General features: G+C 35.4%; 1 protein-coding gene and 1 long non-coding RNA gene across 4 annotated transcripts in view; one reads left to right on the top strand and one right to left on the bottom strand.

The window, feature by feature from the left end:
- Positions 1–25,176, bottom strand: part of LOC127503399 (sialoadhesin-like) — a 200,278-nt gene that overhangs the window by 67,473 nt on the left and 107,629 nt on the right. The gene's annotated exons all lie outside the window — the stretch shown is intronic.
- Positions 1–25,176, top strand: part of LOC127503734 (uncharacterized) — a 63,557-nt gene that overhangs the window by 29,893 nt on the left and 8,488 nt on the right. The window contains exons 1-2 of one of the 3 annotated variants that reach the window (XR_007927189.1): positions 17,162–17,176; positions 17,424–17,559. This is a non-coding gene — a long non-coding RNA (uncharacterized LOC127503734). Of the gene's footprint in view, positions 1–17,161; positions 17,177–17,356; positions 17,560–25,176 lie in introns of those variants that run through there. The other 2 variants (XR_007927175.1, XR_007927178.1) reach the window with 2 other exon arrangements.

Genomic DNA, 25,176 nt, shown 5'->3' with positions numbered 1-25,176 from the left:
GATCTTTTTCCCTGTACGGGTAATAACCTATTAGCAAATTTTTCTGTAACATTTTTACAATATTTTACAGTTACAATTACACTCATATATGAAGTTTATATGGATTTTTATATATTTCTCAAGTACTGCATTTGTAAAGGTCTTTCCTACATATTACCATGTCAGACTTTTCATACTCACACATGACATTGAGCTCAACAGCAGGAGAGATGTGATTGTGTCCGTGTACAGCACAGCTATATCTGCCTGCATCCTCTCTTCTGACTGACTGCAGCAGGAGTTCATTGTTTCTGTCTCTTCTCTCAGTTAATGGCTGTGAGTTTCTGTACCAGATGAATGTTGCTCTGTCAGTCAGAGTGCAGCTGCTTTTACATGTCAGAGGGACTGAATCTCCCTCTGTCACTCTCTCAGGAGACTCCACCTGAAGATCTGAACACAACACACACATTATATCTAGTGCTGCTGTCAAACACTGATTATTATTCAACATAATGCACAGAAGAAGAGAGAAACCTCATGAAAGTCACCTGTGACAGTAAGAGTCACTCCTGGAACACCAGTCCATCTACCATCAGGTTTATCAGTGATGAATTTGAAATAGTACACGTGTGAATCCTCCAGTGTCACATGACTCAGTCTGATGGTGCAGTTCTGCTGTTTATCTCCCAGATACTGAAGCCTCTGACTGTATTCAGGGTCCTCAGACAGATCTTGAAGCTCTACACCCTTTTTTACAGTGTCTTTGGTCCAGAACACTCTCATGATCTGATATCCAGTAGGGTATGTATAAGTGCAGTTCATTATCACTGATGAGTTCTTTAGTGCACAGATGTGTGAAGGATTGTAACTCACACCCCAACCAGCACTAGAAACCCCTGAAACACAGAATTCATCAAGATGTAAATGTTGTTTTATCAGTTATACTGGACCATGAAAACATGACAATACTGTATTACTATTTGAAAACAGCGGCTCATTACAGGAAATATAAGCTCATCTTCTCAGAATCTATTGAGTGATAAATGATCTCAGTGTGAATTACTTCATCATCTTTGATGGAGGATGTTGCAGAAATAAACACACAGAGACAGAAGTGTGAAAACAGAATAAAGAAGTCAGTCATAAACAACATGCTGCACTATCAAATAATCAGACACGTGACAATTAAGACTAAGAAAATAATCAGCGATGATTTAAAGAATCAGTGATATCAAAAAGAGATTTTTTTGGCTTTTATTTCATATCTATCAGCTCTGGGATCTTCTATATGCAAACAAAGCTGATACATAAACCTCTACAATATCTCCATATAGGCTTGTTTGAGATGTGCCTCATCTGTAGGCGGTTACAGTGAGGGGAGGAATGAAAAAAGTGGAAGCAAGATGGACAGTTCTCTCTTCTCGTAGCGGATCAAAGGAGGATATAGCAGTATTCACAATCGTGCGCTGTGTTGCTGATAAACTGGATGAAATTTAAGTTCTGTTGCTTTTATATGAAAATAAATATGATGAACAAGAGACAAAAGTACTTGTTATTTTTTTCTATTCGAAAGAGGTTAATCAGTCATTTTTACTTTAATACAAACAATTAGATTCAATACAATTAGATTCTATATATATATATATATATATAAAATATGATGACAATCACATAACCTTCAGAGAGATCAAACAGAGAGTTATTCACACATAATTTTTACACATAAAATCATATCAGAGTTTTAAAATCAAACAAAAAAGAGAACAATACATCACAGTTGTTTAATCTAATAAGCATTAAAGGGATCATGAACTGAGAAATCAACTTTTCCTTGAGCTTTTGATATATAAGAGGTCATCGTACTATAAGAATATCCTGTACGTTTCAGAACTGAAAACTTCCTTGTTAGTCCAATAAAAGCTTTTATTGACACCAGGCCCAGCGAACGACTGATCCTGGAATGTGCCTATCATATAGGTGAAACTCCGCCTCCACAGAAGAAATCAACGCCTACTTCATCATTGCAATGTTAGCCCCGCCCATTGTGTGTTAGTGAGATGAGGAGGAGAGAAGAGCGATACAGGGTACCTTTCAAAGGATCCTAATGCTGGGAATATGGTTATTTATTTTCAACATTGTGTCTCAGTTGAGTTTTATTTATTTGTACTCACGATTTAACTCTGGATTCTTTCACTGTGGATTCTTTGGTAAATCAATCGCATTTCGGCGCAGACTTTGCAAACAGACTTTTACGATATGGACTCGACAGTAATGCAACAACTTGTAAGTAACTGTGTTCATTCTAATGCCTGATCTGAAATGTAATGATTCATGTACAGTCAGATGTTCTTTGTCTGTGTCAGTAAATCAAACCCGTGACTAAACGTCAACTTCACGTTGCTTCTTTTAGTAGGATGAAAATAAAAATAGTTATTTAAATGGTGATTAAATTATATAAAGAAAGCAATCAAAGAACTCTCCATTTACAATTGCTGGAGCTGTCAATCAAACAGCACAAGTTTATCAGTGACTGAGTTCTGGACTTGCTCCAAAACTCTTAGTTACAATGTGTTTGCACTGTTAGTTATGATGAAAACATTATTTAGTGTGCAGAAATTGAGTTACAATGACGAGATCACTACTTTCATGCGCTTAACAACATGTCTGTGATCGACTACAATGTTCATCACTGCAATCTTTCATGCCACTATCTAAATATAATGCTATAGATCTAGATGTAATGCAGCACTTTTCATGATTAGTTAACCTTGAGAGCTGAAATAGTAAAAACGTGCTAAAAGTTTTCCAGAGAGTAATACTTAGCTATTTAAAATGCAAAGATGTCAGCCAATCACAGCAGTGGGCGTTTACACTGAAGTCTCACAGCAGACACGCCCCTTAAAACAGAGCGTTCAAATCAGAGGGCTTGATAGTTAGAGAGTCCGACTTGTAACCCGAAGGTCACGGGTTTGAATCTCAGTACCGGCAGGAAATGTAGGTGGGGGGAGTGAATGAACAGCTCTCTCTTCCACTCTTGTTACCCACAACTGAGGTGACCTTGAGCAAGACACTGAACCCCCAATCACTCTCCGGGCAGCGCAGCAAAAACGGCTGCGCACTGCGTGTGTGTGCACTTGGATGGGTGAAATGCAGAGGACAAATTCTGAGTATACTTGGCTTCACATCATATCTAATTTCTTTCTTAAATAAAATAAAATAGCAGCAAACTTAAAATATAGAAATAAAGTTAAATAACAAATATAAAAATATCTACAAATAGAAACATTTTACAGCTTTCTAATTTTTTAGAAACTGTATTTAGGTATTGTTTAACTTCTGATTTAATAAAAAAAAAAAAAAGGCTTATTTCCCCCAAATTTACATTTATGAATACTAAATTTAGCTAAAAGAAGCTTAACATTTAAGTCTGAGTGTAACTTCACAGAGAATGAATGAGTAAACCAGGTTTATAGACAGAGTTAACAAGGCTAATGAGCAACAGCTGAATGCAGTGAGTCCGGGCAAAGGATTATGGGGAATAGAGTCCATGACTGAATAACAGAGGTCTGGGGAGGAGGGCCCTCTGGTGGCTGTTCTGGGCACACCAGTTGGTGACTGTGACAACATGATTCATTACTAATTTATTCATCACTAATTTATTTGCTGTTTTTATTTTATTGACTATATTATTTTTACAATTTATATTATATATACTATTTGCTATTTTATTCTATTATACTATTTGCTATTTTATTAATTAATAATAATAATAATAATAATATGCTATACAATAAAATTACATCTGTCCTTATATTACACTTATATTTCATACAATTTAAAGTTGTACTATAAATGTTTTACTGCTGTAACTTAAATGTTTACTTGATCCATTAATGGGATAGTTTACCCAAAAATGAAAATCCTGTCATCATTTACTCAACCTCAAGTTGTTGGAAACCTGTATAAATTTCTTTGTTCTGCTGAACAAGAAAGAAGATATTTTGAAGAATGTTTGTACAATTGTGGGAACCATTGACTTCCATAGTATTTTTTTCCCATACTATGGAAGTCAACAGTGCCCCACAACTATTCAGCAGAACAAAAAAAAAAAAAAAATGATACAGGTTTTGAACAACTTGAAAGTGAGTAAATGATGACAGAATTGTTATTTTTGGATGCCTTTAAAGGGGTCCTTGAATATGATTTCATTTTTTATAACTTTAGTGTGTAATGTTGCTGTTTGAGCATAAACAACATCTGCAGAGTTACGACGCTCAAAGTTCCTCAAAGGGAGATATTTCCTTTTACAGGAATCACTTTTTAAGGACTATAACAAACAGTTGGTATGGACTATGGGGCTGTGTGACGTCATAACGGTCGGAATTCCTTGTACGGGCACTTCTCCCGGAAGAGCGCACGCGCACACGTCGACCAGAGCGAGAGAGCAAGAGCACGCCCATCAACACGTGTTCGGCCTTACGGAAGTTGTCGGCAGCGCTGCACAGGTCACAGGACTTCACGAAATCAACAATGTCACCAAAGAAGTGTGTTTTTGGTTGTGAGGAAAAGAGAACCTTGCTTCCCAAAGAACCCAGTGTTAAGTGGAGCTGAGAATTTTGTGCTCATGCATTACATTGATGCACTCTCGATATTTGTTATTAAAATCACCATAGAAACTGATAATTGCACTTTTTTATTGGTTAAAATGAATGGAGAATATCTCGTGTTTTTCCGTGGCTGCTCGAGCCCTCAGGATCGGCTTATGGATTCATAAGGCCCAGTTTTACACTGGATTTACAGATTGTTTGAAACTGAAAGATGGAGCGGTCACAGCGATAATGATCCCGGTCATGAGTCGGAACCGCAGGTGGTGAGTAAAACTGCTTCAAATGTCTGTTTTGTTGGCAATAGGCGCCTAAGTGCATATAATGTAAACAATACGAACATAGTGAATTCATAAATTCATTATTCATCATTCACTGTACGCTATATTCATTATAGTGATTCAAAAGTTATCCAGGAATAATGTGATGGTGTATTGTGTGTGTTTAAATACATTTGTTTAGCTGACCATTGATTGCTTGCAGACGATCGCTACACAAAAGCTGCGCGTGCTCGTGACAGCTCGTCACTCTTTAGCTCGGCTCACACGGCACGCCTCCAGGCGCTAGGCTGTTTTCGGAAAGACTCGGTACAGCGTATGTATCTTTTATAAATATGATAAAACTAAAGATTTTTGGGAGATATGAAGGATGCTATACTACTCTATAGGTACTCAAGATTAACATGAGATTGACAGAAACTGTGTGCGTCATCTGGTTGGTTGAATTATACAGGATGTCCCCTCGTGGAAGAAGAACGCGGTCGTGTTTACAAGCGCTTACCAGGATCAACTAAACACTGGATTTTCAAAAGTATGTGAAGTTCGTGGCTCCATTGTTGCTTTAAACTTGCATAACGTTCTTGAATGTATAATTTATTAGATGCACGCTGGTCTGTTATTGTAGGGACTTTAACTTTACATTTTCACGCCCCTAAACATGACGTGGAACAAAACGAACTATAACTGGTTGTGTTACATGTCAGTCAATCGTCCTCTTGGGCGGTCCTTGGCCAATGAAAGCTGAGATAGAGTCCAGACCTTCTGCCATCAGTCTGAAGGTCTGGCTACATGAGACTAGGTTTTGAGCTGCAAATTATCTTCAACAAAGAAAAAGCTAAAGGCACAAGAGAAAAAAAGCTAAAATGACGGTGTTGAAGACAGAAAAAGCCATATAACTTAATATATACAATAATTAACCAAGAAAAATAAACAAAATCAATGTTTGAGAAGCGTGAGTTTTCATAATTTCTTCTGACAATGAATATTTATAAAGTTCTAACTAGCGAGATTCTGAGTAACATATTCACATTCAAATCGGTTGAGAAATGTAAACTTTATTAGGCTTTTTGTCCTTTTTGTCGAAGTGTGCCTCGCAGTCATGAGTTTTTTGACATATGTCAGCATGACATTAGAGCAAGTCATACTACACTCGGACACATTTCTAACCAGCATGCATCTCACGGTGATCACTGATGCATCGGCGCTGTGCAGATCTGCGTATGACATCAAAGTACCGCAAGGGTGATTCAAAAGCATAAGGAATCGTTTGCTCTCCTATCGTTCTCGCAGTACTTTGCCCTGCAAACAAGTCCCTGAGAATTTGCTCATTGGCAAAACGTTGGCACCTTTGCACTGGCCCTGCATGGGCAGCCCTCACTAGCCTCCAGGAAGCCTTAGCGCTGTTTTATTGAAAATAATGAAGTTTGAAGTCACCGTTATGGAGGTAAGAGCTTGCTTTAATTGGGCTCTTGACCCTTGACTTCTTTATTTTAATGTTTCTCTGGCTTGTAGTGAACAGCACATTCCAGGGCCCAGTTTGTGGCCGGGCCCCTCTCTGTCCGTAACAGCGGACAAAGGTTTGTTACATTTTGATTGGATCTTGGTGGACTAACACAAACAAACTGTCCAACGCCATCAGATAAAGATGTAAGGACAACATCCAGACCTCTCTTAGAGGGCAAGAAGAAGACCTCTTGTACCAAGCCTGGGAAGGACAGGACTTCTCATTGGTCCACATGCAGTTTCTGCCCTTCACCCAGCTAGAGACTACTTCCTAAGGTTGGCCAGAGACTGCCATAAAAATTCCTTGGGACCTCAGCAGCAATGGGTGAAGCAAAGAGAGATCACAAAGATCCATCCAAAGCCATTCAAAACTATGTTTGAAAACCTCAGAACTGATGCAAACTACACATCCATTTCATACTTATTCACAGGAATAAGTATTCTCAGTGACAGCTATTTGTAGTGCAACATCTGACACAAATTCAGCTGTTAATGTACAGTTGAAGGAATGCATGACAGTTCAATCTTCTTCCATCATGTTTAGTCTCTATTTGTTTAGGATATTGCCAAAGGTATTCTGGTGGTGGTTTGGAAAGTGAGAAATACATTGGTAAACTTTAAAGACACTGTAAAGACTTCCAATTTTGTGCTTTATGCAAATGAGTTCCACAGGGGAAAGAAGGGTGGGCCACACTGTGTGTGTCCCCTCTGATGCCAGCAGCCAATCACAGCACTCAAATGGAGAAGCGCCAAATTGCAATCTCCTCCTCAAAGGTTAAAGGATAAAGGATAAAGGTACCCTTTCAACAGACATTCCTTGTTCTGAGGCTGCCCTTCAAAGGGGAAAGACATAACAGATATACCGTTCTGGGTCTCAACTCTGTAAGGAGTGAGACATTAACAGATACACCGTTCTGAGTCTGTCCTGCACGGGGATAGACATTGACAGATACATTCTCGTTCTGAGCCTCTGGTTCGTCCAGAGAGACAACAACAGATCCCATGATCTGAGTCTACAGCTTGTGAGGCAGCAACAGAAAACGACCACGTTCTGAGCCTCCAGCCTGTGAGGAAAGAGACATTAACAAACACTACGTTCAGAGTTTCCGTCCAGCGAGACAGTAACGACATCTGCAACAAGGTTAAGCACAGGAGAGCAAACCTTCACTCCAAGGTACCTTCGTCTGCGTGTTCCAGATTGTTAAGGACCTTCTGCACCTACACCAGGGCCTCATCTGCGTGTTCCAGATTTTAGGACCCTTTGGTGCTCCAGGAGATCAGCATCCCGCAGAGCTTCGTGTTCAAGACTGTTGAAACAGATTCTGGCTCCTCTCCCCACTGCATTGTCACCCAGCACAACCAGTGGAAGACGTCACCGTCATCGGACTCAACCACGTGGAACGTAAATATCACTTAACCAAACCTCTTTCCAGAGACCTTGGCATTGTTGTATATTATCAGTATATAATTTCCTAATTCCCATTAGATGTAATATAGCTGATGTTAGTTAATAACAAATAATCTTTCGTTTATTTGTTTAGTGCATAATAAGGTTCTCCACCTTATTACTTTTCAGAGAAACAGTTTATCTTTCCATAAGATAATGTAACTCTTCCATAGCCACACCAACTTAATCACTTGTACTCTATATATCTTATGCACTTTATTCCTTTATCATTCATGGTATCCATTTAGTAGTTGTGTTAGTTATTCTTGTTTATCTTTTGTTAATAAAATTTATTTTATTACACTTGTGTCTTCCTTGTGCTGATAATACAGAAAAGGCTCTACAAGTTAGCAATATCACCAATCTTTCAGATAAATCAGCTGACTGCTTTACATTAATTCTAAATGAATGAAAGCCCCTGTTGGGAGTGTTCTCATACTGCCAAGGTAAAAGACCTTGACTGGTGCCCTGAACTAGGAAAAGGGGGGAAGTGGTCATCTGATGTACTCATAACCACACCTTAAGAGACGTGTGATCCAAAAATTACAATGTCAGTGGTGACGTGAGTACCAATCCCTATCTTACTTCGCATCCTTGGATGGGCGAAAGTAAAAATCACTACAGGCTGCTGTAACTGTGTGTTTCTGAAACACATTTGTTATAACAACTACAACTAAAGCAAGCTCTTACCTCCGTAACGGTGACTTGATCTTGATTATTTTCATTAAAACAGCACTAAGGCTTCCTGGAGGCTAAGTGAGGGCTGCCTGTTCAGGGCCAAAACTAAGAGGCCAACGTTTTGCAAATGAGCAAATTCTCAGGGGCCCTGCGCTGACAGCCCTAAGTGGGCCCGTAAAGGGCCAGTGCAGGCCTATTTGCAGGGTGATGTCATACGCCAATCGGTCTGCACAGCACAGATGCCTCTCGAACACTCCTATTGTCTTCTCAGAAAATGAGCAAAAAATATTACTGATCTGGCGATACACTGATGTTTGTCCAATCAAATGCTCTGATAAGTGAGAAGGTCCCTCCCCTAAACCATCTGACACTGACTAGCGAGTAGCAGATTAGCAATTCATGTTCAAGTCTGACCTAACAAAAAACTATTGCATATTTATAAAATGGACAAGCCCATTGACGCGCCTCACCCAAACTTCCTCTTTCAAAAGAAATACACCAACATACCACAGAAAACTGCTCATTAATCACTAATTATATGATGCAAACAGGTCACAAACTTCAGAACAAAATGAAAGACTCTTTATATCTTAATTAAGCAGCAACTAGTTGCTTTAGTGCATCATAAGTTGAAATGAAACAGAGACTCACCGTGAATCATGAGCAGAAAGATCACAGGAAGACGAGGAGCCATTCTGACCAACATCAGCATAAAATATATCTATAATACATCATAAATCATCACTCATATACTCATAAACAGTGTATGTTCATCACTCTAAACAGCTCTTAGTGTTAGTAAGATCTTTGAACATCTGAAGATTATTAATGCTCAACATCAGTGTGTGTAAATGAACTGATCATTAGATGTACAGAAGATATTTCTCATGTCAGGAATCATGTGTTATATGAGCTTCATCTATAGAAATAATCATCAGTTTTTATTTAAGTATGAATGTGTTTGTCTTACCGTGTTGAAGCTCATCAGACCAACAGCAACCAAATGACTGACTGTTTTAACACTTGCACTTTAGCTTTAAACTGACAGATGTGTGGTTAACACTGTTTTTACACACACTTACAAAAATATCAGTACCTCCCTCAACAAGAGAACAACAAAACTGTAGCCAAAGAAAAAGAAATATTTTCTTTAAGTTAATTTAAACATAGAGAAGAGGATCCCACTGGATATTTCACACTTATGAATGTTAGTTTATGTTTTTGCTTTCAGAAAAAATTTTGTCCTCTTTTGTCTGTCGCCCCCTACTGGACATCTTTGATTATTGTGTCACGTGATACATGCTTCTGTACAGAATTAGAGGCAAGCAGGTGATCAGAGGATTTACTGATGTGCAGAACTTAATTCACCCAAAATTAAAATAATCCCATGATTTACTCACCCTCAAGCCATCCTAAGTGTATATGACTATCTTCTTTCAGACGAACACAACTGAAGTTATATTAAGAAAAAAATATCCTTGCTCTTCAAAGCTTTATAATGGCAAATCAGGAATGGCGCTCCTGATTTTGAAGTCCAAAAAAGTGCATCCATCCATCTTTATTTTAGGTGTCTTTAACTCCTTAAACTTTCATTTAAATTAATAAATTAATACAATAAATTTCTTGTGTATAATCAAGTTTTTACACTGTACTTATATTTAAAAAAAAAACCCTGCATGTAATTACATCTGTAATTAATTTCTGTAATTATATTTATAATTACACTATTGACCCATCCTTTACACCTTAACCTGCCCTTAAACCTACCCATACCACTAAACCTGTCCCTAACCCTACCCGTATCCACATCAATAGCAGCAAAAGCGTACAATACAATATGAACACAATGAATACATTTGTTTTAAATGTAATTACAATGAGTATATTTATTTTTGGATGTAAGTACACAGTAGTTAAGGCCATCTAATATAAAGTGGGACCAAAATATCCATATTTAACACTATATAAGCTAAAATAACTAGCTTCCGGTAGACGGCCTACATAAGTCAACTTGTGCCACAAGAGTAACTTCTGATGTGATGTATGATGCAGGATGTTGAGTGTTGTAAGCTTAGACGCCTCTCGCTGTTAAAACAAATAGGGCTGGGCAACAAACTCAAGCTCCTCTTCTCTTATATCGAAATCCTCTGACATTTCTCTTTAAAATTTATCATTTTAGACTTCTAATTTGTGTTTTGTTTTGCTCTATCCTCTGTGCTTCTGATTCGTCAGAGCATCATGCGTCAGGTCAGAGATTACTGTTTTGGCGAAAGTCGATTTGCGTAGGCCGCCTGCCGGAAGCTAGTTATTGAATTATTTTAACCACATTGCTTTGCTCCAGAAGGCCTTTATTAACCCCCTGGAGCTGTGAGGATATTATTTATGATGGATGGATGAGCTTTTTTAGAACAAAATCAGGAGCGCCATTCACTACCATAAAAAAGCTTGGAAGAGTCAGGATATATTTTAATATAACTCTGACTGTGTTAGTCTGAAAGAAGATAGTTTTATACACCTGGGATGGCTTGAGTGAGAGAAAATCATGGGATATTTTTCATTTTTGAGTGAACTATCCTTTTGTAACGTCACGCCAGCAGAGGGAGCCCTCTCCCGAGTACTGCTTCTTGAGTCACTTCCTGTTTGTGGGACATTTAAGCATGGCTATGCTATCAGGCCGTTGCGGCGTATTACCAGTTTACCTGCCTTACCGAGCGTTTATATCATCATTATCTTGCTGTCTTGTGTATGACCATTGCCTGTTTAGTTCTGTTTCTGCCTTTTGGATTTCCCCTTTGTTCTGTTGTTTGGATTGGACTGCTTTGTTGTGTTTCTACCTCTGCCTGCCTCACGTTTATGCTACCTGCCTGTCGATTTGGATTTGTTTGCTGTGGATTACATTAAACGACTGCATATGGATTCTAACGCCGCCTCAGCGTCTTTACACCTTTTAAGACACATATTTTATAATATATATATATATATATATATATATATATATATATATATATATATATATATATATAATGTGTATGTATATATATGTATAATATGTATATGTGTGTATATATATATATATATAATATGTATATATATATATATATATATATGTATGTATATATATGTATAATATGTATATGTGTGTATATATATATGTATGTGTATATATATGTATAATATGTATATGTGTGTATATGTATATATAATATGTATATGTATATATAATATGTATATGTATATATATATATGTATATGTATATGTATATATATATAATATGTATATGTATATATATATATATATAATATGTATATGTATATATATATATATATAATATGTATATGTATATATATATATATAATATGTATATGTATATATATATATATATAATATGTATATGTATATATATATATATATAATATGTATATGTATATATATATATATATAATATGTATATGTATATATATATATATAATATGTATATGTATATATATATATATATAATATGTATATGTATATATATTATATATATAATATGTATATGTATATATATATATATATATTAATATGTATATGTATATATATATATATATAATATGTATATGTGTATATATTATATAATATGTATATGTTATATATATATATAATATGTATATGTGTATATATATATATAATATGTATATGTGTATATATATATATAATATGTATATGTGTATATATATATATAATATGTATATGTGTATATATATATATAATATGTATATGTGTATATATATATATAATATGTATATGTGTATATATATATATAATATGTATATGTGTATATATATATATAATATGTATATGTGTATATATATATATAATATGTATATGTGTATATATATATATAATATGTATATGTGTATATATATATATAATATGTATATGTGTATATATATATATAATATGTATATGTGTATATATATATAATATGTATATGTGTATATATATATATAATATGTATATGTGTATATATATATATAATATGTATGTGTATATATATATATATAATATGTATGTGTATATATATATATATAATATGTATGTGTATATATATATATATATAATATGTATGTGTATATATATATATATAATATGTATATGTATATATATATATATATAATATGTATATGTATATATATATATATATAATATGTATATGTATATATATTATAATAAAATGTATATGTATATATATATATATATAATTGTATAAGTATAATATATATATATTATATGTATATGTATATATATATAATATGTTATATGTATATATATATATATAATCATATGTATATGGTATATATATAAATATAATATGTATATGTAATATATATATATATATATATGTATATGTATATATATATATATATAATATGTATATGTATATATATATATATAATATGTATATGTATATATATATATATATATTAATATGTATATATAATATGTATATGTATATGTATATATATATATATATATATATAATATGTATATGTATATGTATTATAATATGTATATGTATATATATATATATAATATGATATGTATGTATATGTATATATATATAATAATGTATATGTATGTATATGTATATATATAATACTGTCTAAATGTATCTATATATATAATATGTAGATGTATATTATAATATAATATGTATATGTATGTCTATGTATATATATATAATCTGTATATGTATGTATATGTCAATATAATATATAATATGTATATGTATGTATATGTATCATATATATAATTGTAATGTATGGTATAGTATATATATCTAATATGTGCTATGTCATTGGATATGTATATGTCTATTATAATATGTACTGTATATCTATAATAAGATATGTATATATATAATATGTATATGTCTATATATATATAATATGTATATGTATATATCCTATAAATCGTAATATGTATATATTATATAATCTGTATATGTATATATATCTATTAATCTGTAAATGATATATATATATAATATGTATATATATAATATATATATATATATATATATATGTATATATATATATATAATATGAATATGTATATATATATAATATGTAATATATAAATATATATATATCTATATGTATATATATAATAGTAATATGTATATGTATGTCTGTGTATATATATATATATATATATATATATATATATGTGTATATATATATATGTGTATATATATATATATGTGTATATATATATATATGTGTGTATATATATATATGTGTATATGTGTATATATATATATATATATATATATACACACACACACACACACACACACAGGTGCTGGTCATATAATTAGAATATCCTCAAAAAGTTGATTTATTTCACTAATTCCATTCAAAAAGTGAAACTTGTATATTATATTCATTCATTACACACAGACTGATATATTTCAAATGTTTATTTCTTTTAATTTTGATGATTATAACTGACAACTAAGGAAAATCCCAAATTTAGTATCTCAGAAAATTAGAATATTGTGAAAAGGTTCAATATTGAAGACACCTGGTGCCACACTCTAATCAGCTAATTAACTCAAAACACCTGCAAAGGCCTTTAAATGGTCTCTCAGTCTAGTTCTGTAGGCTACACAATCATGGGGAAGACTGCTGACTTGACAGTTGTCCAAAAGACGACCATTGACACCTTGCACAAGGAGGGCAAGACACAAAAGGTCATTGCAAAAGAGGCTGGCTGTTCACAGAGCTCTGTGTCCAAGCACATTAATAGAGAGGCGAAGGGAAGGAAAAGATGTGGTAGAAAAAAGTGTACAAGCAATAGGGATAACCGCACCCTGGAGAGGATTGTGAAACAAAACTAATTCAAAAATGTGGGGGAGATTCACAAAGAGTGGACTGCAGCTGGAGTCGGTGCTTCAAGAACCACTACGCACAGACGTATGCAAGACATGGGTTTCAGCTGTCGCATTCCTTGTGTCAAGCCACTCTTGAACAACAGACAGCGTCAGAAGCGTCTCGCTTGGGCTAAAGACAAAAAGGACTGGACTGCTGCTGAGTGGTCCAAAGTTATGTTCTCTGATGAAAGTAAATTTTGCATTTCCTTTGGAAATCGTGGTCCCAGAGTCTGGAGGAAGAGAGGAGAGGCACATAATCCACGTTGCTTGAGGTCCAGTGTAAAGTTTCCACAGTCAGTGATGGTTTGGGGTGCCATGTCATCTGCTGGTGTTGGTCCACTGTGTTTTCTGAGGTCCAAGGTCAACGCAGCCGTATACCAGGAAGTTTTAGAGCACTTCATGCTTCCTGCTGCTGACCAACTTTATGGAGATGCAGATTTCATTTACCAACAGGACTTGGCACCTGCACACAGTGCCAAAGCTACCAGTACCTGGTTTAAGGACCATGGTATCCCTGTTCTTAATTGGCCAGCAAACTCGCCTGACCTTAACCCCATAGAAAATCTATGGGGTATTGTGAAGAGGAAGATGCGATATGCCAGACCCAACAATGCAGAAGAGCTGAAGGCCACTATCAGAGCAACCTGGGCTCTTATAACACCTGAGCAGTGCCACAGACTGATCGACTCTATGCCACGCCGCATTGCTGCAGTAATTCAGGCAAAAGGAGCCCCAACTAAGTATTGAATGCTGTACATGCTCATACTTTTCATGTTCATACTTTTCAGTTGGCCAAGATTTCTAAAAATCCTTTCTTTGTATTGGTCTTAAGTAATATTCTAATTTTCTGAGATACTGAATTTGGGATTTTCCTTAGTTGTCAGTTATAATCATCAAAATTAAAAGAAATAAACATTTGAAATGTATCAGTCTGTGTGTAATGAATGAATATAATATACAAGTTTCACTTTTTGAATGGAATTAGTGAAATAAATCAACTTTTTGATGATATTCTAATTATATGACCAGCACCTGTATATATATATACACACATACATACATATTTTATATAAAACTTATATTTTACTGTGTGTGTGTGTCTATATATATATGTGTGTATATATATATATATATATATATATATATATATATATATATATATATATATATATATATATATAATTACTATATGTGTGTATTTTTATTTGACTTTTCTGTAATTCACTGAAGTCCAGATGAGATTTAACTATGCAACGTCATTCAGTATCTGTTAATTGTACATCAGACTCTTTTATTTATTTATTTCCCATTAAATGACCGATTCATAATTTGTCAACAACTATCAGTATTCTATTTTGAGGAGGTTTCTTATGATCAGATGTCATGGAGCACTATAGACTCCAAAACAAAACTGACTACAGTTCAACATTAATAATAAATCAAGCAAGAACAACAGAAAAGCTATGAAATAATGCCCAATGTTTAACAAAAGTAACGTCACTGAATGAAGTAGTTTTACCATTTTTCATTCTCTCAGATTCTCTCTTCCAGAAATTATCCTCAAACAGAGGAACCAGGAAATCAGAGACGTTTCATCATGAACTCTAAATGTTTAGCTGCTTCTTTATGCATCAAGATAATTGGATTAGCACAAAACCTTTCAAAGAAAGAAAGAAAGAACGAAAGAAACAATTAAATTAGATGCAAGCCAAGAAAAACAGAGAACTTGGAAATTCTGGAACAATTAAACAATAGTGGTGAGAACAGTTTTCTACACTATAAACCTCTAAACAGAATTCAGTGACATCAGCAGTCGCTTCTACAAATGTGAGAAGATTTACTGCACAATTAATGAAATCCACTGAAAACAATTAATATTACTTTGATTTACAGTTAGGTTGACTAGATGTCGGGAAAACCTCCCCATTTTACAGCAAACTCAAACAGTCTGCAAACATACTGCAGAAAGCCTGACCATCAGTCTGCAGGTAACCAGAGCAATTGTGCAGTATATATTTTCACCAGCAGAAGGCGCTGCGAGCTACACTGATAGCTTAAGCCCAAAGTATACCTCAGTTTTCACGTGTATGCGAGGGTCCGCGTACAGTGTGTGTAACACAGATTTCGTCACCAGAATAGTATGCTCATAGTTATGCATTTTGCCTGATTTTTGTATTGCATTGAATTTGTTTTGCACTAAACAGTTGTTCCACAAGGTGGCAGCACTTTCCCAGGTAATTGTTTCAGAGTAGAAAACAAAATTAAGACGTGGAACAACAGCAAAATAGCGGAGACTGCAACAACAACAACAACAGACGCCACTCTGACAGACGCTTGTGTGAGGGGTTATGAGATAAAAGCTATGCATGAAATCATAAAACAAATGTTATAATCCTCCCTTCTGTTCCTTCGCGTGTAATCCACTGAACCTTGAATGCTGTTGTTTTTCTGCTCAAGTGAAACCGAAAGTAAGCAGATCTCTCGAGAAAAAGCCCCGAATTACAGGAAAAGATATCAGGGGTGTGTGAGTCAGAGAAAGAGAAAGAGAAAAAGAGAGATTGAGATTGTTTCTTTGGAATTTGGAAATGTGTGATACAAATAAAGATTACTTGACTCCATGCTTTGTGCTTTTTTGTTGTTGTTTCCAACCCTGTGATGCTGAAATGGTTAAAGTTTACACCTTGGCCATGTTGAAATCATAACGAAGATGAATGCTGCCCAAGAGGTGCGACACATCTATTATGATCTACATCCATTAAATCCTATAACACAGTAAGTATGTCTTGCAGTTCTACTGTTTGTTTTTGTCTTTAGGAGTCTCTGAGACACATTAAAAAAGAAGCGGTGCCATCTGTTGGCTGTATTTTAGTCACCTCATGCATTGGTATGTGTTGCACCACGAGCGTCTCATTTTCCCTTATAACTTTTCATTTTCCCTTATAACCCTAAAAGGCCACTATTAGGGTTATATTCATGCGTCATCGTTTCCTTTGCAATAAATCAAAATCGACTCACACAGCGTCCATCCAGCGAGCCAATCAGCGCTCCGCAGGTCCGCGGTCCCGCCCACTGAACGGAGTCAGACCGATTGAGAAAGCGGACTGATGCAAGCTGTACTGTAGCGGTTAGTTTCTGCTTGTGTGTGTGCCTAAGAAGTAAGTGGCTGTCTCTTCATTGTCCTCTACATTGTTTATGAATGTTTAACTGCTCAGAGTGTATACAAGTTAATGTATGCAAGTGATAAATACGAACTAGTTTGTAAAGATATGTATGTGTATTCACGGCCGGCGCGTGCCAATAGGCGAACTAGGCACCTGCCTAGGGCGGCAAGAAAGAGAGGGATTTAGTTTTTAATTTAATAAATATCTTTTGGAATTATTTCCTTATATAAAAAAGTTATCACCCGATTAGTTATTCTAAATCGAAATTATCTTTCCTTCATTCTACCAAGTAGCTACCAATACCCGCCCGCCCCACCCAAGAGCGGCATATGGGTCTATCTGTTGATTTCGCAATGGCCAATCAGAGGTGTTTAAAGTGATAGTTCACCCAAAAATGAAAATTCTGTCATCATTTACTCACCCTCAGGTTGTTCCAAACCTGTATAAATTTCTTTGTTCTGTTGAACACAAAGGAAGATATTTTGAAGAATGTGGGAAACTGAACAGTTGGGGCACCATTGACTACCATTGTATTTTTCTTCAATAGCCACATTTCCACTGTTCGGGCCTAAAGCGGGCGTGCTAGTGCGTGCCAGGGCCAGTCGCATTTCCACTGTCACTTCCGGGGCTTGATCGTGCCTCGTCAGGGCTTCCTCGGGGCCAACGGCCAGGGTTTTTCGGCCCGCCGAATACCTTGGTCCAAAGCGGGTCAGCTCGGGCTTGAGGGAGTGGTTACGAACAAAGGCGGAGTTTATCTGTGTGTGGAGACGGAGGCGCCATGGATGATTACATAGGTTACCAGCTAACATCAGCATTAAAGACTTTTAAAAACATTTTAGCTCAAAACTCACTTTCAGACAGCAGCAAGTGTTTGAAACAACTTCTGTTTGTGATCCGATGTGGATTCTGATCACCAAGACTACACTCTTAGAAAGGATGTGTTAAAACTGACTCAAACTGTGTTAAATTCTTACACATCAATGGGTGAGTTTAGGGACAACGCTTGTTGTGTTAATTCTGACTCATTCATTGAGTCAATGATTTTAACACAGTAAATGTGTCAGGAAGGTTAACCAGAGGTGTAGTCAAGACCAAACCCTCCAAGACCGAGACCAAGACCATTCAAGAGGGAAGTTAATGAGATAATTAAGTCATTAATCAAGCACTAGTGATGAACACCTGCTGTTAACAGACAGAATCATTGAAGGAAAGAGGAAAACATCAATAAAATAAAACACCTGTGCTACTTCTGAACATGAAGATCAAATTTGCAATGATCTCTTTGTCAAGTCCAGTCAAAAAAAAATTCTTACACATCAGTGCTTGTGTTTTGGGCCAACACTTGAGTTAATTTTGACACATTCACTGTGTCAAACACAGACATTCAGAATGTGTCAAAAAGCATTTGTCAAAAAACGACTCCAATTGGCTAAATTCTTACACATCAGTGTGTGAGTTTAGGGACAACACTCGTTGTGTTAATTTTGACACATTCTTTGTGTGATGGTTTTAACACAGTAAATGTGTCAGGAAGGTGATCTGATGTTAACAAGCAGAATCACCAAAGAAAATCACAATTTTAAGTTACCATCATGGAGATCTGCGTTTGCTTTAGTTGAGCTCTTGACTCTTGACTTTATAAAATAAAATTTTGTTTGGGCTGTTGTAACTGAGTTATAACAACCAGACAAACAAAGGGAAAAGATGATCAGGTGTTGTTGGTTATGTTTTCACATAATCATTATTTGTCCTGAATCACTGAACTCATTTAGAGCCATACGATGATTCTTGATGTCTGTGTGTTCCTAAAGGAAAGATTTTTTTTTAACATTTTTTTTATTCAGAACACCTTTGAGAAATCCTTTGGATTATATTGAAAAAGCTGATCTTCTGCTGTAGAATCACAGTGCTGCTGTAATCAATAATGTAAATCTAACTCAGAGATTGGGCTCTAAATGAGTTCAGTGATTCAGGACAAATAATGATTATGTGAAAACATAACCAACAACACCTGATCATGTTATGACTTAGTTACAGCAGCCAAACAGAATCTAATATTAAAAAGTCAAGGGTCAAACACTGATCTCTATGATGGTGACTTAAAAATTGTGTTTTTCTCCTTTGGTGATTCTGCTTGTTAACAGCAGGTGCTCATCGTTAATGTTCAATAGTCACACGATTAATGAATTATCTTGATTGAATGGTCTGGTTTTGGTCTTGGAAGGTCTGGTCTCGACCACACCTCTGGTCTTGAATGGTTTTGGTTTTGGAGGTCTGATCTTCACCTCTGAAATTAACACAAAGATGTGTAAATGTGTAATTTTAACACATTACAGGTGTTCTTGGCTGCACAGATTGTGTTGATGCTGTGAACAAATACACAGGTTGTGTTCATTTTAAAGTTACACATAATGTGTAAAACAATTGAATTCTTCCAACACATTTCTATGCAGTATTGACACAAAATGTGTATACTAGAGTGTTACACATAATATGTGTCATTTTTCTACACATTTCTTTTTAGAGTGTATGCGCGCTATTACCATAGTAAACATGGAAAATACGACTGCTTGAAATCAGACAAATCATATATGTAGGCTATCACAATCATGTATCTATTTTACCTGTCAGCACGTCTCGTCTCTTAACGGACTGTCTGATATCCATATTTAGCTCTGCATATTTCATAAAATAAAGCAACTCCAGTTTTTCGGGATTCCTTTGTTTCTCAGACTGAAAATAACTGTTGGGACTGTCACTGGAGAGAGTGCTAAAGCTCTTCAGGTCATATTTTTGGTGGAAAATTTGTAGAAATTATCATTCTTTGTAAATGTGATGAAACATATGACAACAGATAACACGACTACAAATAAACAGAAACAGATGCGACTGAATAAGTGCGTGTGTCCTCTTTCTTTTGTGAAATAACAGTAAATACCACTTTATTTATGTGACTAATGTTTAATCTTGACACAAATGAATTCATCATGATCAATTTGTTTGGTAAAACATTGATGCTTGGGTTTTTAAATCTTTAAGTAAACAACAAAATGCCAACAAACGCCTGCTTTTATCATGTTCACTTTACGATCTCGCTAGTTTCCAGTGATTTCTTCCATTTGTTTGTGAAACGACGGGTTTGTGTGACGTTGTTCCAGAGAGGCATGTTACGGGCGGGTTTTAGTGAAGTGCTGCGGAGCTTCTGGCCCAACGGTGGAAATGCAGCTTGATTTTGGGCTCGGTGCTACAAGTCCGGGGCTATTAGCCTAGCCTGGCCTGATGAAAGCCCTGGCTCGCACTGGCCCGACAGTGGAAAAGCGGCTATTAGTGCCCCAAAGCGGCCTGGTTACAAACTTTCTTCAAAATATCTTCCTTTGTGTTCAGCAGAACAAAGAAATTTATACAGGTTTGGAACAACTTGAGGGGGATTAAATGATGACAGAATTTTCATTTTTGGGTGAACTATCACTTTAAGTTAGCAGTGAACAAAAACTCTGGCGTTTTGAGCGGTGAGTGGACTCTGAGTTCTGCACGCTCACAAATCCTCTCGTAATAACAAACAAGGTGTAGACATTATGAAAATGAGAGATTCATTGTGCTGACAGACTCATTTATTATAACAGAACTTTGTGAAATCGCGATGAAGTAGCCTAATATGACAACTTTTTAGTGATTATAGAGAGAGCTCTCTTTGCGCGCTTTCTGACATGCCAAATCCCTTAACAGTAGCCTATAATTATTTTTCTGTTAAAATTAACAGTAGTTTGTGAATGTAGACGCTTTAATAACAAATGATTTATCAGGAGTGTTAATGCTGGGTTGTGTAGGTTGTGCGACGACACGTAAATTTAAACTATAAAAAGGAAATGTATGTGTTTTTAAAGGGGAACTTCTCTGCCTTCCCTTGGAGTTCACCCTCCGCCTATGTGTGTGAGAGAAAGCGGAGAAGAGGTCACATAGCTCACCCTTTGGTGTGCATAATATTTATATGCAACATATATTTAGAAACTCTATTTATAACGAAGAGCTGTGCACGCGCAAGTGACGGGATTTTGAGTGTGAGAACCGCTTGCACACCGTCGCTTCACCACTACTAGAGCTACCACTGATTTGCCGGTTTCGTGTGTCTCATTGAAAATGAACTAGAGCTTTGCGGGTCCCGTGTAAAACTGTCTTTATGTCGAAGTAAGCTACTGCTGGCCAAATTTATCAGCGGCCCACCAGGGGCCCGTTTCAATAAGAAGGTTTAACCAACTCTGAGTTAAAACTTGAACTCTGAGTTGACTTACTCTGAGATGGGAAACTCTGAGTTTTTGGTTTCAGAACAGCTGAATTGAGTTAGTTCAATCAACTCTGAGTAGGTTGACTCTGAGTTAAGCATGTGCACCATGAAAAGCCATGATCAATGGAGCTCTGATATTACGATTCACCATAGCAACAGCACCCAACAAAAAGATGTCAATACAAGTTTAATTCTTATCAATGTTATAATATCAGAGGTGAAAACTGGCAGAACAGTAGGTTATTGAACTAATATTCATTTTCATGGTATCCCACGTGCAAAAAAAAAGTAAAATATTAATAATAATTTAAATGCATTTTTCTTACTTTGCAAATTATTTGCAATAAGTGTAAATAGTAATTAGATGTTATACTTATACTTTATACCGACAGATACATACTGTTTGCACCTCAGTATTGTTGTACATTAACAGGATGCAATAACAATAGAGTGTAAATGATTATATTTATTAAAATTATAAATACTTTTATCATTTTTAAACACTCGTTAGGCACTTTACTTCTACTTTTAGAACATTTTCTTCATTTTTTATTGAAAATAAATGCCTTTCTGATGTGTGATGGGAAAAGGGAGAAGAGCGAGCTCGGCAAAAGGCAGACTTGAACTTGGTCAGTCGCATCACAAGTTAATTTTACACACCTTACGCACTACTACCTACACCACTGAAGCCGTTAGTCATGCTCCTATTTTTTAACCTTGTGTGATATTGGTGGGCGGAGCTAGTGTAAATTTGCACTTAGTAATAGACACTCCCAATAATCTTGTTTTCCGTTTGCACTAAGATTTTTTTTTATTACCACACTGGCAGATAATTTTACTTAAGTAAAATACACTTAATTTAGATCCCCCCAGAAAACAAAACTAAATATCTTATTTAATTTTCTTATATAGAAAATGCATCCTGATTTAAGAATTTTTAGATATTTGTACTTGAAATAAGACAAAAATACTCGGTAAGAAAAGCATTTTTGCTGCGTGAATGAATGAATAAATGAATGAAGTATTTAAACATCGCTGGCACTTTAAAAAGGGGGAGGAGACCGAAAGAAACTCTCGGTTTACCAAAGAAAACCTGCTCCTGACCAGGTTAGGTTCACAGAGTAAGTTACCATGGTAACTGACTCTGAGTATAAGATACCTCCCTTTTAGAAACGGGCTTGACTTACCCTGCTTTCTCAGGTTTGTCATACCTCCCATTCTGAAACGGAAAACCCAGAGTTTCCCTCATTTCAGGGTTAACATACTCAGAGTTTTCACTTAACCTCCTTTCTGAAACGGGCCCCAGGAATTTTCCTGAATCTTACAGGAGATATTCTTACTAGCGATATAATATAATACAGCGTTTGCATTTGCACTTAAGGGTAGTTTTTTTTTTTTTTTTTTACGCTGCAGAATAAAGAAATCCGAGAACTTCTACATGCTTTTATTTTAGTGTAAAATTTATTAATAAATCAATAAACAAAACCTCCAGTCTTTTACATGCATCTCAAAGATTGAGTTTAATTGTGAGTGTGAAGTGGGGGCGGCACGACTGTGTTTTGCCTAGAGCAGCAGTTGAGCTTGTGCTGGCCCTGTGTATATTTACATACTAGATTCCTCACATACATCACTGTTATGTTTAGATGACAATCTATGTGCCATTTATTCATTATATGGTTTACCGCGCCTTTCTAAGAGTTAAAGGGAGAGTTCACCCAAAAATGAAAATTATCCCATGATTTACTCACCCTCAAGCCACTCTAGGTGTAGGGGAGAGCGGGCACAACCCAACGCTTTTTTTGACTTTCTCAGTTTGTGTAAATCTACTTAGGGTTCAGAGAAATTCTTTTGTTCAACATTAATTTCACACATGTCTGGTACAAATATGTGGCTTCGTTTCATTAATACAGTGTATACTTTTTTCTTTTTTTTCCCCGAAAGAAGGGAAGGGAAATGTGACAACATGTTCCATAGGTGGGGCACGTTGTAACATGACCATTTGAAAGTTAAAAATGTTATCTGATTTAATTAAAAATATATATATATACATGACAAACTAAAATATTTTGTCAATAAAAGACAATATATAATAATATTTTTTTTAATTTAGAAATTCAAATTTAAATAATTTTGTAGTTTGACAATGAACACACTGTAAAACACAGCTATACAGCACTGGTCAAAACAATACAGGCAAACAGATGAAGAAACAGATCCAGACATTCAGAAAAACTCAGAGCTGAACAAAAACACTCCTCTCCCTCCACTCACAGCTCTCACAGAACACGAGACAAATAGACGAGCCAGTACAAATGCTGAACATTTGTTGAAATAATTTGGATGTTCAGGTTCTTCCTCTCAGTATTTATTCACCTTTTTTCCCATGGTTTCTCAACAGAAATTCATAAAAGTTGATTATGCCAGTTGTATCGTGTTACAACGAACCCTATCTGCACAACTGGAATTTAAACCTGGTTAGTGTCTTCTGATAGTTAGTGAAGCATTAAAGAACTACTCAAACTGCTAAACAACAGATTGGAGATTGAAATAATATCAGATTTGTCTACTTTAAATAAACACAAAAAAATATAGATGAAAAATTAGCTTAAGTAAGAAATTTACTTTTGCTATTGTTAAATAAATGTTCAGTGATATCTTTCAAAGATTTCTGAATTTTGGCGCAATTTTTTTCCTCTATATATTGTCGATATAGCAGCTAGTAAATACGCTAAGTTTCTTCATGCAGGTGTGTGTGGAAGTATTTAAACCATGTGTGTTACAACTAACCCCGCGTTAGTTTGTGCCCCGCGCTCCCCTATATGACTATCTACTTTCAGACGAACACAATCAGAGATATATTTAAAAATATCCTTTGTCCTCCAAGGTTTATAATAGTTGTGAATGGATGCCCAAATTTTGAAAACAAAAAAAATGCATCCATCCATAAAAAAATGAATCCATACAACTCCAGGGGGTTAATAAAGGCCTTCTAAAGTGAATCGATGGGTTTGTGTAAGACAACTATCCTTATTTAAAACTTTATAAAGTAAAATAATGAGCTTCCGGCGCGACAGCCATACGCATTCGTCATATTGTCTTCAAAACGCAGCCCCCGCCCCATGAACCGTTAATGAAACATGGAAACTGCTGCTGATGAATAGAATGAACATCATACCTTTATGCAAATCCTTCCCAGCTAACACACGAAGTACCAGTTACATGATTTATTGGTACTTTACTTTTATTTCATGACTTACTAATTGACAACGTAACGTTGCATGCTCGTAGTTTCTCTTGCACTTTATGAAGTGATATACAGCGTGCACCAC

The sequence above is a fragment of the Ctenopharyngodon idella genome, chromosome 2 (genome assembly GCF_019924925.1).
Source record: "Ctenopharyngodon idella isolate HZGC_01 chromosome 2, HZGC01, whole genome shotgun sequence".
NCBI classification, from domain to species: Eukaryota; Metazoa; Chordata; class Actinopteri; order Cypriniformes; family Xenocyprididae; genus Ctenopharyngodon; species Ctenopharyngodon idella.
This window is presented reverse-complemented; position numbering and strand designations above follow the sequence as displayed.